At 41.2% G+C, this 13,809-nt stretch overlaps 1 long non-coding RNA gene across 1 annotated transcript in view; it reads left to right on the top strand.

Moving 5' to 3' along the window:
• LOC309807243 overlaps positions 1 to 13,809 on the top strand; it is a 115,494-nt gene that overhangs the window by 56,037 nt on the left and 45,648 nt on the right. Inside the window, exon 2 of the long non-coding RNA XR_014294535.1 lies at positions 8,299 to 8,425. This is a non-coding gene — a long non-coding RNA (uncharacterized lncRNA). The remainder of the gene's footprint in view (positions 1 to 8,298; positions 8,426 to 13,809) is intronic.

Below are 13,809 nucleotides of genomic sequence, written 5' to 3'. Positions count from 1 at the left end.
AGTAGATTGAGTAATACCTATTTTCACCAAAAATTTTAACTGAGTTCATTACTTTCTGTGCAACCCAGATTAGTTTTCTGCCTTTTTTTCTGTGCCATCTGTAGGTGTTCAATAGATTTATTTAATAAATGTATGAATGCATGAACACGTAGATGAATTTTTAAATGCTTCTTTTTGAGAAGGTAGAACAAATGTGACACAGTAGAACAGATAAGAAAATAGTCCATGGAAAAAATGGCAAAGTCACATATGTGCCCAGGGCCAGCCTAAGGAGAATTGCTTTTTTTTTTTTTTTTTAAGGAAAAATGTGTTGAATAGCTTATTTTAATTATTTTTAAAAGTTAAGTACAGGGACTTCCCTGGCGGTCCAGTGGTTAAGACTTCACCTTCCAATGCAGGGGGTGTGGGTTCAATCCCTAGTCGGGGAGCTATGGTCCCACATGCCTCACAGCCAAGAAACCAAAACATAAAACAGAAGCAATATTGTAACAAATTCAATACAGACTTTAAAAATTGGTCCACATCCAAAAAAAAAAAGTTAAGTACAAAAATTTGCTGATGATTTACATATTTAGCACCAATAAAATAATGTGAGATTAGCTGTACTAAAACAGAATGTTGAGCTACATTCACATTAAGTGACATTATATAGTCTAAATTTATGGAAAACTTCTGAAATGTCTGATAAAAAGTAAGATGGTGAGTGACCTTTGAGCAGAAAAAGACAGAAAGAGAAATGGCCTTTTCTACATTCTATTGTGCCTCTAAGTAAAATGCTTGGTAATCTAGCTACAAAGCAATATGTCATTTGGCTTTAGGCACCTACTGTGATTTACCTTGTGAGGATCAGATTTTGCCATGGAGAGGATTTGTAAAAGTATCACACATTCCAGTACCATTGGCAACCACAGCTACCAAAAACTCCAATTTAAATTGATGAACCTAATGTCAGATGATAGTATCATTTCCTTGTGGGTGTCTTGGGAAAAGATGGGTAGGAAATGTATAAAAGTGAATACTTTATTGACTGAAATAACAATTCATCATTTTGAAAACATAAAATACATTAAAGTTGTTATAGCATCATGCATTAATATTTCACTGTACTTTAGACATCGCCTACAATCAATGTTTTCTGCCCTTTGAAACAGAATCTTGCTTGTGGTATGCATTAATCATATAAAAGATTAAACACTGAAAAGAAATTCAGCCTTTAAAGACAATTTGCTTTGATTTATTCAGTGGGTTCTTCCAAAAAGTTAATACAAGAATTATTGCTTGTTGAACTTGAGTTACAAATTCTTTCAGAGTTACTTAGTATTTTCTGTAATATCAGTATCAAGGAAGGTAAAGCAAATTTACATATTCATTAGGAAATACAGGCACATAATCATAAAACAAGACAACACAGCGTTTTTATAGACTTTATTTTTTAGAAGTGTTTTAATTTCACAGAAAAATTGAGAAGATAGTGTAAAGTGTTTCCATATACACTAGACCCATTTCCCTCTATGATGATCCACTTACATTAGTATGTTACATTGTTACAATCAGTTAACAAATATTGATACATTATCATTTGCTATAGTCCATACATTAGTCCAGTTCCTTAGTTTTTACCTAATGTCCTTTTTCTATTCCAGGATTTCATCCAAAACATCACATTACATTTAGTTGCCATGTTTCCTTAGGCTCCTCTTGGGTTTGATAGCTTCTCAGATTTTCCTTGGGTGACCTTGACAATTTTGAGTAGTTAGGGTTTTGTAGGATGCCCACTACTAGAATTTGTTTGATGCATTTTTCATGATAATATTGGGATTATGTGTTTTGGGGAGGAAGACCACAGAGTAGAAGGGTTATTTTGTCAGATCACATCAAGTGTACAAAGTATGAATATGCATTATGAATGCTGAGGTCGACTTTGATCACCAGGCTGAGGTAGCGTTTTTCAGGTTTCTCCATCATAAGATGACTGTTTTCCCTTTTTCATACTGTACTTTTTTGGAAGGAAGTCAATATGCTCAGCCCACAACTAAGGAATAGGGAGTTATGCTTAAGATGGAGTACTACATAAGCTATTTGGAATTCCTTTGCACTGGAGATTTATCTATTCTCCTGCATTTATGTATCCAATTATATATTTATATCAGAAGAACTCATGGATTTTTATTTTATACTTTGGGTTATAATCTAATTCTACTTTAGTTACTTTATTCCTCAAATTGCTCTAGTCCTGACCCTTGTGAACTCTTTTCAGTTGGTTCTTGTGCCACTCTGAGGTATCCCCATCCTGTATTGTTTTTTTTTGGAACTTCCTTACTTTCTGACACTATAAGATGGTCTTGTATATAAATCTTGTATATTTACTGCCCTAGTCCTAGAATCAGCTATTTCTTCAAAGATAACTAGGTCTTTTTAGTGGAGAACGGTATTTGACAGCAGGATCTGGGTGTGGGGTGTGCTAATTGCTGCTCGGATGTCATTGCTTCTAGATCTTCTCAGCTGACAGAGCAAAGAGATAATATGTGTGTACATTACCCATGTATACGCACATATCTAGAAGTATCTCTCTACATAGCCATGTGTATTAAGGTAATATGAAGCAATATTAAGCTAAACATGAATGTATATTGATGTTTCCAACTTTAATCTGTTACCACATAGATCATCTTAGCCTCATCTCTTGCTTATCTTTAAATTTCAACTCCAGCAAAACACTTGGCTTTTAAAAGTATGAAAATCAAATTGTAGCAACTTTGGGAAGCCACATCATCTAGTAGAATAATTCTTAAAGGGCAAGGTGTATATCATCAAATTTTAATTTACAGTCAGCAGTACTTTTTAACATCAAAAGGCCTCCAGACCTCTGCTTCCAAGAAGATGAAGTAGCCCATTTCTCCCAGGTTCTCCCACTTAAAACTAAAACCCTGAACATAACAACAAACAAACATAGGAAGACGCTGAAAGGTGGAAATGAGAAGGCAGACTTAACTAGGGACTTTGGGACTTGAGGAATAACATGGTGATGAGTCCCCTGTGTTTCCTGTTGCTTCCCATACATCCTGGAGAGGGTATTACAGGCACCCCCAATCAATAACCACCAACAGAACAACAGACAAAAAAGCTTCAGAAAAAACACAAAACCCTGTTCCCCCTAGCCAAAGTATGAGGAAAGGGGTTGCTAAAGACAGAAGACCATTTGGGCAATAATATACACACTACTCGAGCCAAGTGCCAGCGGAATATTGCACCCATCCCCTATGTCCTGTCGTTTCAGTTGGGCCAAGGTAGGATTTGATCTTCCACACCACCCCACTCCTGCCCTCCAGAAGAGGCAGCGCTCTGATTCCCCACCAGGGTTGTTTCAGTGTGGTCCAGTGGTGAGCTGAGCCTCCACCCCTTTCCATTAGCAAACAGACTTTAAAAGGTGGTGCCTGGGCTTCCCTGGTGGCGCAGTGGTTGAGAATCTGCCTGCCAATGCAGAGGACACAGGTTCGAGCCCTGGTCTGGGAAGATCCCACATGCTGCGGAGCAGCTGGGCCCGTGAGCCACAGCTACTGAGCCTGCGCTCCGCAACAAGAGAGGCCGCAACAGTGAGAGGCCCGCGCACCACGATGAAGAGTGGCACCCGCTCGCCGCAACTAGAGAAAGCCCTTGCACAGAAATGAAGACCCAACACAGCCAAATAAATAAATAAATTTACTTATTTAAAAAAAAAAAAAAAAAAGTGGTGCCTGACAGGCTTGTTAACACTGGGCTGCCCTCACACAGTCGTGGGGTCCAATGGTGGGACTTAGCGTCCATCTCTCCCGGACATCAATAAGAATAGGATGTTACAGGTTGGCGGGAGTAGGCACCCCACTAACCCCCAACACATGGTGTCAGTGAGACCCACTGGGGTGCTGAATCCCCAGAACCACCCTGAGGCAACAAGACAGAATGAGACGGCACGAGCAGGGCGAGTCGTCAGTTCTCTTCCTCTCACCCTGGCGTCAGTGGGGCCAGCAGGGAGCTGACCCTCTACCCACACCCGGCGTCAACAAGAAGGAATGAAGTGGGAGGAAGGAGAGCAAACACTTCACTTCTCCCCTCCCCTGTGTCAAGAAATCTACTGGGGAGATGAACTTCCACTCCTACTAAAAGGCAACACAGTGATATTAATGTTCCCACTTTTGGGGGGAAGGTGTCAGAAGGGCCAGTAGGATAGCTGAACTTCTACTTGATCTGTCTGCAGTGAGACAATGTAAGTGCCCACTTTTGCTGGGGTATTGTCAGTAGGGCCCAATGGAAATCTGTACGTAACCCCCCAGTCCTCATACTACGCCTCAAATAGGATGACTTCCTTCTAAAAAGTAATAATAAAATTAAATGGGTTACAGAATCATATAATAACTCACAATGTTTAGAATACAATGGAAAAATACTCATGACACCAAGAACCAGGAAATCACAGAATAAATGAGAAAAGACAATAAACATACACCAACACTGAGATAAAACATCCATTGAAATGATCAGACAAGGATTTTAAATAAGCTGTCACATAAATGCTTCAGTTAGCAATTATGTGTTCCTTGACAGAAATGGGAAAAATAGAAAATGTAAACAAAGAACTAGAAGCTATAACAATAAAAACAAATGAGAACAGTAGAACTGAAAAATACAACAATCAAAAAACATTGCTCAAGAATAGAGTCGAGGGCTTCCCTGGTGGCGCTGTGGTTGAGAGTCTGCCTGCGGATGCAGGGGACACGGGTTCGTGCCCCGGTCCGGGAGGATCCCACATGCCGCGGAGCGGCTGGGCTTGTGAGCCATGGCCGCTGAGCCTGCGTGTCCGGAGCCTGTGCTCCGCAGTGGGAGAGGCCACAACAGTGAGAGGCCTGCGTACCGCAAAAAAAAAAAAAAAAAAAGAATAGAGTGGAGATTACAAAGCATAGAATCATGAACTTAGAAGAGATCAATACAATGTACCAAATGTACAGAGAAAAATAGACTGAGGGTTAAAGATGGGAGAAAGAACAGGATCTCAAGAACCTGTAAACAGTAACAAAAGCACTAACATTCATATCATCAAAGTTCCAGAATGAAAAAAGAGAGCAAGTAGGACTGACAAAGTATTCAAAGAAATCATGGCTAAAAAGTTCCCAATTTTTTAGAAGACATAAACACAAATTCAAGAATCTGCACAAACCCAAAGAGGAAAAACGCAAAGATATCCTTACCAAGACGTGTCATAACTAAACTTCTGAAAAGTAGAGACAAAAAAAATCTCGAAAGTGGACAGGAAGAAACGATGCATTGCTTATTGAGAAACACCAATTCCAATGACAGCATATTTCTTGTCTAAAACTCTGGAGTCAGAAGCATTGACGTAACATTTTTCAAGTGCTAAAAGAAAAGAACTCTCAGCCACAAATTCACACTTTTTATCTCCACTTTCTTGTTTGACTTACATTAATGGACTACTAACTCATCTTTCTATATCCGGGACTGCCATCACCCTTCTCCAAAAATCTAGTCACAGTATTTCCAGAGTGATCGTTCTGAAAATGAAACAAATGTTTCTTATAAAAATACCTGATTGTGTTATGAAACTTGTCTCTCTTCTAAGTTACCAGTTAAAATCCTTCAATGGATTCCCATCTTTCTTGGAGTAAAATCTCACATCCCAACTCTCTTTGTCCTTTTGGGCTGCTGTAAGATTATACTGCAGGTTGGGTGGCTCATAAACAACAGGAATTTTTTTCTCACAGTTCTGGAGGCTGCAAGTTCAAGAATAGGGTGCCAGTATGGTCAGATGAGGGCCCTCTTCTGAGTCACAGACTTCTCATTGTAACCTCACATGGCAGAAGAGCTTAGGGAGCTCTGTGGGGTCTCTTTTATAAGAGCACTAATACCTTTATCATTTCCCAAAGGCCCCACCTACTACTACTATCACCTCCGGAAATTAAGATTTCAACGTATAAATTTGGAGGGAAACACAAAGACTAGACCATAGCACTTAGTATACATACATGGACCATTCATGGTCTGGCTTCTACCACCCTCTCCATTGTCTTCTTTTCTTACACTCCAGTGAGCATTTCTTTCTTTTTTTTTTTTTTTTCTGCGGTACGCGGGCCTCTCACTGTTGTGGCCTCTCCCGTTGTGGAGCACAGGCTCCGGACGCGCAGGCTCAGCGGCCATGGCTCACGGGCCCAGCCGCTCCGTGGCATGTGGGATCTTCCTGGACCGGGGCACGAACCCGTGTCCCCAGCATCGGCAGGCGGACTCTCAACCACTGCGCCACCAGGGAAGCCCCAGTGACATTTCTTATACTGATTATGAATGGAACTCCTTTCTGGACTGATCCTTAACCATTCATTTTCTGGCAAACATGAATTTATCTTCTCTTTTCCTCAAAAATTCACCCTTCCTTCATGTTACATATCCATTTCAATTGCCTTCTACAGGAAGCCCTACTGATATCCCCCATATACTACTGTCCACAGCATGAATTAAGGTCTTACCATGTCTTCCTATATCACTCTGTAATAATTTTTACGGTAACTATGGATTTTCTTATTTGAGTGTCACAATACATTGACTTCTAGGTGGCACGATAATGATTTTAGTAACAGTAACACTGGTGCCCAGTTTAACCCATGGCATACTTTAGGTGTTCAATAAATGCTTGTTGAATGAGTTAATGAATGAATGAATGGATGGTCAGTTTGAAATCTTAATCATGTTACTTTTCAAAAATCTGTTAAAAAGATACCCACAGTTTTCCAGAAGATTAGGGACTTAGGATCTTCAACTTGATTTAATAGAGGAAATTTTTACTCATACATCATGCTTAAATACCTCAAAGTAAAACCATTAACCCAGGAATTTAAGGTTACCCATTTGGACTTGCAAGCCAATAATTAATACCTCCTTCCCCGACTGTATTAGATGGTTTCAATGCTCCACTCATATCTCCCCAGCACTCATCATTCCAGTATATGCTGATAGACTCATGTTACCACCTGCAATTATCCACCTTAGGGCAGGCCAGAAATGTACAGGAGTTAATGTATCTGGGTGTAGCTTTCAACCAAGGACAGAGGGGACTGGAAGATAAGTACTTCAAGTTTCTCACCAATTCTTGGGATAACTCTGAGACATGTTCTATAGAGTTTCACAGAACTCCCCTGAAGTACTGGCAGCAGTTCCCTGCAGGAGTAATTTATTCAGTAATGCACCTCTGTTGGCTTCCTTCCATGCCTCCATTCTCAATTCCCACTCCACTTCTGAGTCTTCTGGAAGCACCTCCCAGATGAACAGTTTGCATTCAAATTATTGCCTCAGGTTCTGCTTCTAGGGGAATTCAATTTATAGCCTCCTAACAATCCAGTGCTCCTTACAGAGCCATCACTGGTACAAGTACCAAGGCATGGCACATTATGTATCACCCCTCCTAAATCCTAATATTTTTAAACCGATAGGAAAGAGCACGACCTTGAAGAGAAAAATCATTTATATGAGAATGGCCAATGGATAAAGGGAAGGAGAGACAGTGCCATTTGTTTTCCATTAATGATAGTGTGAAATTTATGGGCAGATGGTCTAACAGGTGTGACTATAATTTGAGGAGCCTGTCCCTTTGTTACAGAAGACTGCTATTGTTATTATTATGGAAGCACAACCTCATGACTTTATTGCTTCACTTGATGTAGCCTTTTCCTTTACCCTTAAATCTTTCTACATCACTGAATTGCAGCCAATAGATTTATTTTCTCCCTATGGCTCCATCACAAAAAAAAGACACACATGTGTGCACACCCCCACACACACACACAGAGTTTTGTGTATGCCAGTGCTAGAAAAGACAAGCTCATGGTGCATGTATGCAATGGGTATTGTACATTACAGGTCTCTGTGAAATAGTCTTCTGCAGGTTCCTATGTTTATTTTATGAATAATTAACTTTAGTAAAGTTAATTTCCTGAAGATCTTGATGAAGGCTGAAGAAAGGAAGTAAATTTTAAAGAAAAAGACTTAGAAACTTGCCCTTTTTGCCCTTTCTTTGTGTCTTAATGAACAAAGGATAACTGGGACTTTTTTGAAGTCTTTGCTTGAGTTGAAGACACAAAATGCAACCTGTACTCTTATCATAATATGTTCAGTTTATGAGTACACAAACTTATAAACTGTGAATTTCCCTAAAGTTATTATACCATTTAGAAGATGTTTGCTGGGACGTTTACTTAAAACCAAACAATTGAGGTCTATATGTCCAAATAATTTCCTTCTCTCTTTCTGTCTCCATTTCAGTTTCCTGAGTTTCTGGGAAGGCCTGGTTTCCCCAAAGGAACGATTTCTGGTAGAAGTCTGAAGGTCTGACCCAAGAAAAATAATCCAGTATAGCCAATGAATTGAGGACAAGAAGTTTTCCAATCAGGTAGGAACATTTAATCTCATACATTACAATCACCTTAAGTAAGGTGTGCTGATAGCTGGATATGATTTAACTTCTTGGAAAAAGATGCATATATAACCTGCCCCACAAGGAAGCTGTTCTCAATTCCCTTAGTGGTTGTGGTGTTTATCAGAGAGTGCCTTGGGGGAAGATGAATACAATAACAGTATGATGCTTTTTTTTTCATTTTTAGCTCATTGTTGCCAAGTACCCTTGGTGACCTTGGTGCCTGTGGTTTAATCCCAGGAGGTTAGACATGTGGAACAGCACATTAACCCTTTGTAGTATTTTCTCCCAAGACAAATCATTTTTATAGGTTGTCTCCATGGTCTTCTAGTTGCTTATCAAACTTAAGCATCAAGTCTTCTAAGTGAGCAGTAGCCCCTGTCAGTGAGAGGAAATCAGCTTGGTTCTTATTGGGGCACATCTTGGTCTTGGCACAAAGTGAGTTCACATAGGGAGTTAGAAGGAGGAGAATGGGGCATGCGAAAGGGGAGTTCTGTGTTCTCATTTACCTATGCATGTTGAAACTCCACTAACAGTTTTATTTTCATTAGCAATTTGTGATAAAAACTTAGGGTAGGGCTTCCCTGGTGGCGCAGTGGTTGAGAGTCTGCCTGCCGATGCAGGGGACACAGGTCCGTGCCCCAGTCTGGGAAGATCCCACATACCGCGGAGCGGCTGGGCCCATGAGCCATGGCCGCTGAGCCTGCGCGTCCAGAGCCTGTGGTCCGCAACGGGAGAGGCCACAACAGTGAGAGGCCCGCGTAGCGCAAAAAAACCAAAACTTACGGTAAAGGGAATAATGAAGCTGTCCCACTATATGGCACAACAAAAGATAGTAGTGACATCAAAATCAGGGCCTGTCCATCTCATTTGCAGTTATATACTCAGTGTTTAGCATAGCATTTGATCCCTCATCAGTATTCAATAAGAAGATGCGTGTTGAATGACTTAAGGATGAATTAATGAATGAAAAAAGTTAATATGGTAGAAAATGTGTTTTATCCTTGTATTTTCGTGTGTTGACTTCTGTATTTCAAGACCCAGCGCTGTAACTGACACATAGAATATAAGCAGTAAAATTTGCTGAAAGAATGAATGAGTCCCCACAATTCTAAGAATAATTTTAAGACCAACACAGACCCCATATCTGCCAAGGTCTATGACAGAAGTATCCAGAGAAGAAAGCCTGATCTCAGCTAATGGTAGAGCTGACAGAATTTATCTAGTTTTAATAATTTACAGCTCATCCCATTACATGTAGGCATAGTACCTACATGAGCCATACAATTAAATGTTGACTGAAAAAAAATGCACAACCTAAAAGTTGAGAATTATGTTTTATTTGGAGGACATACTGAGGACAAGTCAGGAGACAGCCTCTCAGATAGCTCTGAGGGACTGTTCTGAAGAGGTAAGGGAGGGCACAGGGTATTTAGGGGTTTTTGCAAAAAAAAAAAAACAAACCCGGTAGTTGGAACATCAACATCTAGCTCCCCCAAGGTAGACTGCAGTGTGTTACCCTTCCCTCGGCCTACCCTGGGGCACCCTGAAGGGCCTACGGGTCTGAGTGTGGCCCAGCAAGCCCAGGGGAGCCGGCGGGTCCTCAGAGTTCTTGTCCTGAAACTGGCGCTGACGCGACGGGGCCACGAGTCTCTAGACACTTACTGCCGTTAAACGAATGCAGAACTGCGACTAATGCCTCAGGGAACCTGCTTCACGCCTACCCTTCTGGATGCCAAATCAAGACCTTACGTCGAGGCTAGGGCCCCCGTTGAGATTCCCCTTAGCTCTAGAGCAGGGCAGGAAGAGCTGCCACCCAGGACCCGGAAGCACCCTCTTTCTTTCGAGAAAACTCTTTTTTTTCTCAGAGCCATGCCTGCAGGGACTAGAAACACGGCAACAACAGTGTTTTTCAGGTTTTTTCCAGCTGCAAGAATGGACTTTCAAAATGGGAAAACCAGGCTTTTCGCTATAGACGCCATGTCTAGATTGACACGCAGCCTAAATACGTGTGTTTTCTAACAAGTAAAAGAGACACAAGCTACCCACTGTGCCCTAAACTGAATCAACTTTTTAAAGCAGGGTGTTCTGCGACTAGCGAACGGCCTCAATGAAGGAATGCCTTCGGTCGGCCGAGGGGCCTGTGTATCTTCCAGTATCCGGCAGTGTTACACGAAGAACTGTTCTTTAGTTGAAGTTGCAGTGCAAGCTGAATTTCCCCTTGAGGAATGGTGACCTCAGGTATGAGGTCCGGGGAAGAATTGCCTTCCTCCCCTTTGAAGTCCCAAACCACTACACCCAACATGTTTGTCTTTAGTTGAAAGTGGTATTTAAGGTGAGGATTTCAGCCATTTGGGAGATTTACTGAGTTCTCCTGGGTCTCTTCCATGTATACATATTATTAAATTTTGTTTGATTTTCTCCAGTTAATCTTAATCTGTCTCATGTCAATTTAATTCCTAGACTAACCAGAAAAATCTAGAAGGGTACAGGAAACTTTCTTCCTGCCCAACAGGCATTATAGTGCAGGGCACATTGCCTGCCTTTGAAAGCATCTGAACTTCTACACATTGAGAACCCTCTCCTTTCCATGCCCCTTTACCATAGGCATAAAGATTTCTGTGCACATCGAGGCTGAGAAGAACTCCTGAGTCCATCATTGTTTCTCCAGGCAGTCATGAAGACTGTCAGAGAGGAAGAACTTTTCCTCTGCCCTTCTGTAGGCAAATGGAGCAGGGGGTCCCCAAAGAAAAAGAATCAAATATAACTTTTTGACATAAGAGAAGCCATTTTAAGCCTAAATCATTTGTGATCTCAGCCTGGTCATGATGCTTGCTCTTGAACAGGTCTCAGTAATTAATGATCTTGTGAAATAAAATTGTCCCTTACCATCTGGTTCTATAAGAATGAAGTCACTAGCCACTGTAGTCTCTGACCTTGACAAAAAAGTAATCACTTGATCGAAAAGAGAACTGGAAATTTTTCTTTGAGCCAAATTTGAGGATTATAACCTGGGAAGAGCATCTCAGAAAACTCTGAAAACTGTTCTGCCCATTAGAAACCCAGGGAGGTGTATAAGTTTTTTTTGAGACCGAGGGCTGTACATCAAATGACATGTTATTGAACGTTTACATAATTCAGATCTAAGTGCCATCCTGCTGGTCATGTAACCCCTTACAAGGTCAAGAAGAAATGTTATCTCTTAAGGAGGGAGTTGTCTTGTTGATGTTAGGAGAATGTTGCTCTTTATGGTTGAGCAAGTGTCCCTGCCTATGGGGGAGGTTTGGTCAATGTATAATGCAGATGCACAATGCACAGTGTGGGGAGAGAGGAGACCAAAGGGCAGAGAAGAGTTTATGTTTAAATTTCTCTTGTCTTGCCATAAAATATAAATTTTGTTTCACAACCTTCAGCACACCCTGAATGAAATTCAGGACAGAGATCAGGAATGAGGCAGTCTATGCTCTGGGAAAACCCAGCAGAACAGGCCTTCAGATAGTTAGATATTTTCAGAAGATTTTATGAGCCCAGTTTCTTTTATCTTCTCATATCTAGAAAAGCACTAAAATCATTCATGGAGACATCTGCTCCTTGTGACTAGCAGCCACCATTTCGTGACTAGCAGCAAATTTCTGCCAAAATGTGTCCCTGATTCCATGTGTCCCCCTTCACCAAAATCACATACATGCTGACCTTCCCCCTAACTCTTTCGAGCAGTTCCTCGGAGCTATCTGAGAGGCTGTTTCCTTGGCTATAGTCCTCATTTTGCCCCAAATAAAACTTAACTCACAACTCTCAGTTTGTGCTTTTTTTTTTCAGTTGACAGTTTAAAACTTTCCCAATTTGGCTGTTCAAGGAGCCACCGTTTTGGGAAAATCCCTCGTGTTCTCCTTACTTGCTGCAAGTAATAAAGCCTTCCTTCTCCTGCCCTTTGGCTTGGTTGTGTCTTTTGGCTCAACAAAAGAAGTGTTTCAGGTAACACTTTCAGCTGGTCTAAGAATTAAATTGACGTGAGACTGATTAACAGGAGAAAATAAAACAAAAGTTTAATAATATGTACATCTAGGAGTCATTTTTGGCCTAAGCCATTTTGCAACCTAAGCCTGGCCAGGATGCTTGCCGTTGAAAGGGTCTCAGTAATTAATGATCTTAAGGGAACAAAATAATGCAGAATCTAAGGACTGTTTTCAGGTAAAAGAAGTAACAATAACAAAGATAATTGTAAAGACTCCCAGTTCTCTTTCAATGGTAAAGATTAGCCTGATCAACTGGGAACATAAGGAATGATGATATTGACCTTTTCTGACCCTCATGACTTCAGTCCACTAAAGCTTGGACTCTGTGGACCACCCAAACCCCTTCATGAATATGCATATACCCTTAGCTTAAAAATTCCCCAATTTTGCTGTTCAGGAAGACACTACTTTGGGAAAGACCCCCGGTGTTCTCTTTACTTGCTGCAAGTAACAAATCCTTTCTTCTCCCAATCTTTGTTTTTGTTGTGCCTTTCAGCTTGACACCCACCAAGAGGCAAACCCAGGTTTTTGGGTAACATTAGCTCTTTGGCTGGCAATGAAAATGACATAAGGCAGATTAACAAGAGAAAATTAAATTATTATGTGCACATGGGGAATTCACGTAAGTATGAAGAATTCCAAAGACAGCAAGACAAGGTGGCATATATATATTCTTGACTAAAGAGAAGTGAAACTGAGCAGGACCCTGTGGGGCTCCTGGGCACTAAAGTCTTTCTGTGTCCCCCATTTCTTGTTTGCAGGGACTAGGCTTCAGCCTCCACAACCTTCCCTGAATTCCAAAGGGTAGGGTCAGATAGTTGCTAATCAGGGAAGGGAGGGGCTGCAGAGACAAGGGAGGAACTGTCAAGAAACAATAGTGCAGCTTTGGGACAAGATCCTGGTTCTGCCTCAAGGGAAGCATATACCAATAACTGAGCTCTTCTACAGAACTAAAACCCCCAACAAATGGAAGATGTTAACTACTTGATGAAGCATCCTTCATTCTAGAGAGAAGGTCACGGTTTGATAACCTTGAGAAGCATAGAAGCTCATCAGGAGACCACCTGAGGCCAGATTAAAGGATTGCAGGCCCTGAACACACCATAATCCTTATCAGCAACCCTGACCTTGAACCATTGCTATAAAACTCCTCACCAAGTCCCCCCAGGTTGGGACACACAGTTTTGAGGGCATTAGCCTGCTGTGTCCCCCTTTGCCTGGCAACACAATAAACCTATTCTTTTCTACTTCACCCAAACTCTGCCCCCGAATTCGATTCCATACCAGTGCACAGAGGCCAAATTTCGGCATCAGAAGGAGGTATGGGTCTGAAATTTTAAGGGG

This window comes from Mesoplodon mirus (assembly GCF_964341445.2).
Source record: "Mesoplodon mirus genome assembly, chromosome: 7".
NCBI lineage: Eukaryota > Metazoa > Chordata > Mammalia > Artiodactyla > Ziphiidae > Mesoplodon > Mesoplodon mirus.
This window is presented reverse-complemented; position numbering and strand designations above follow the sequence as displayed.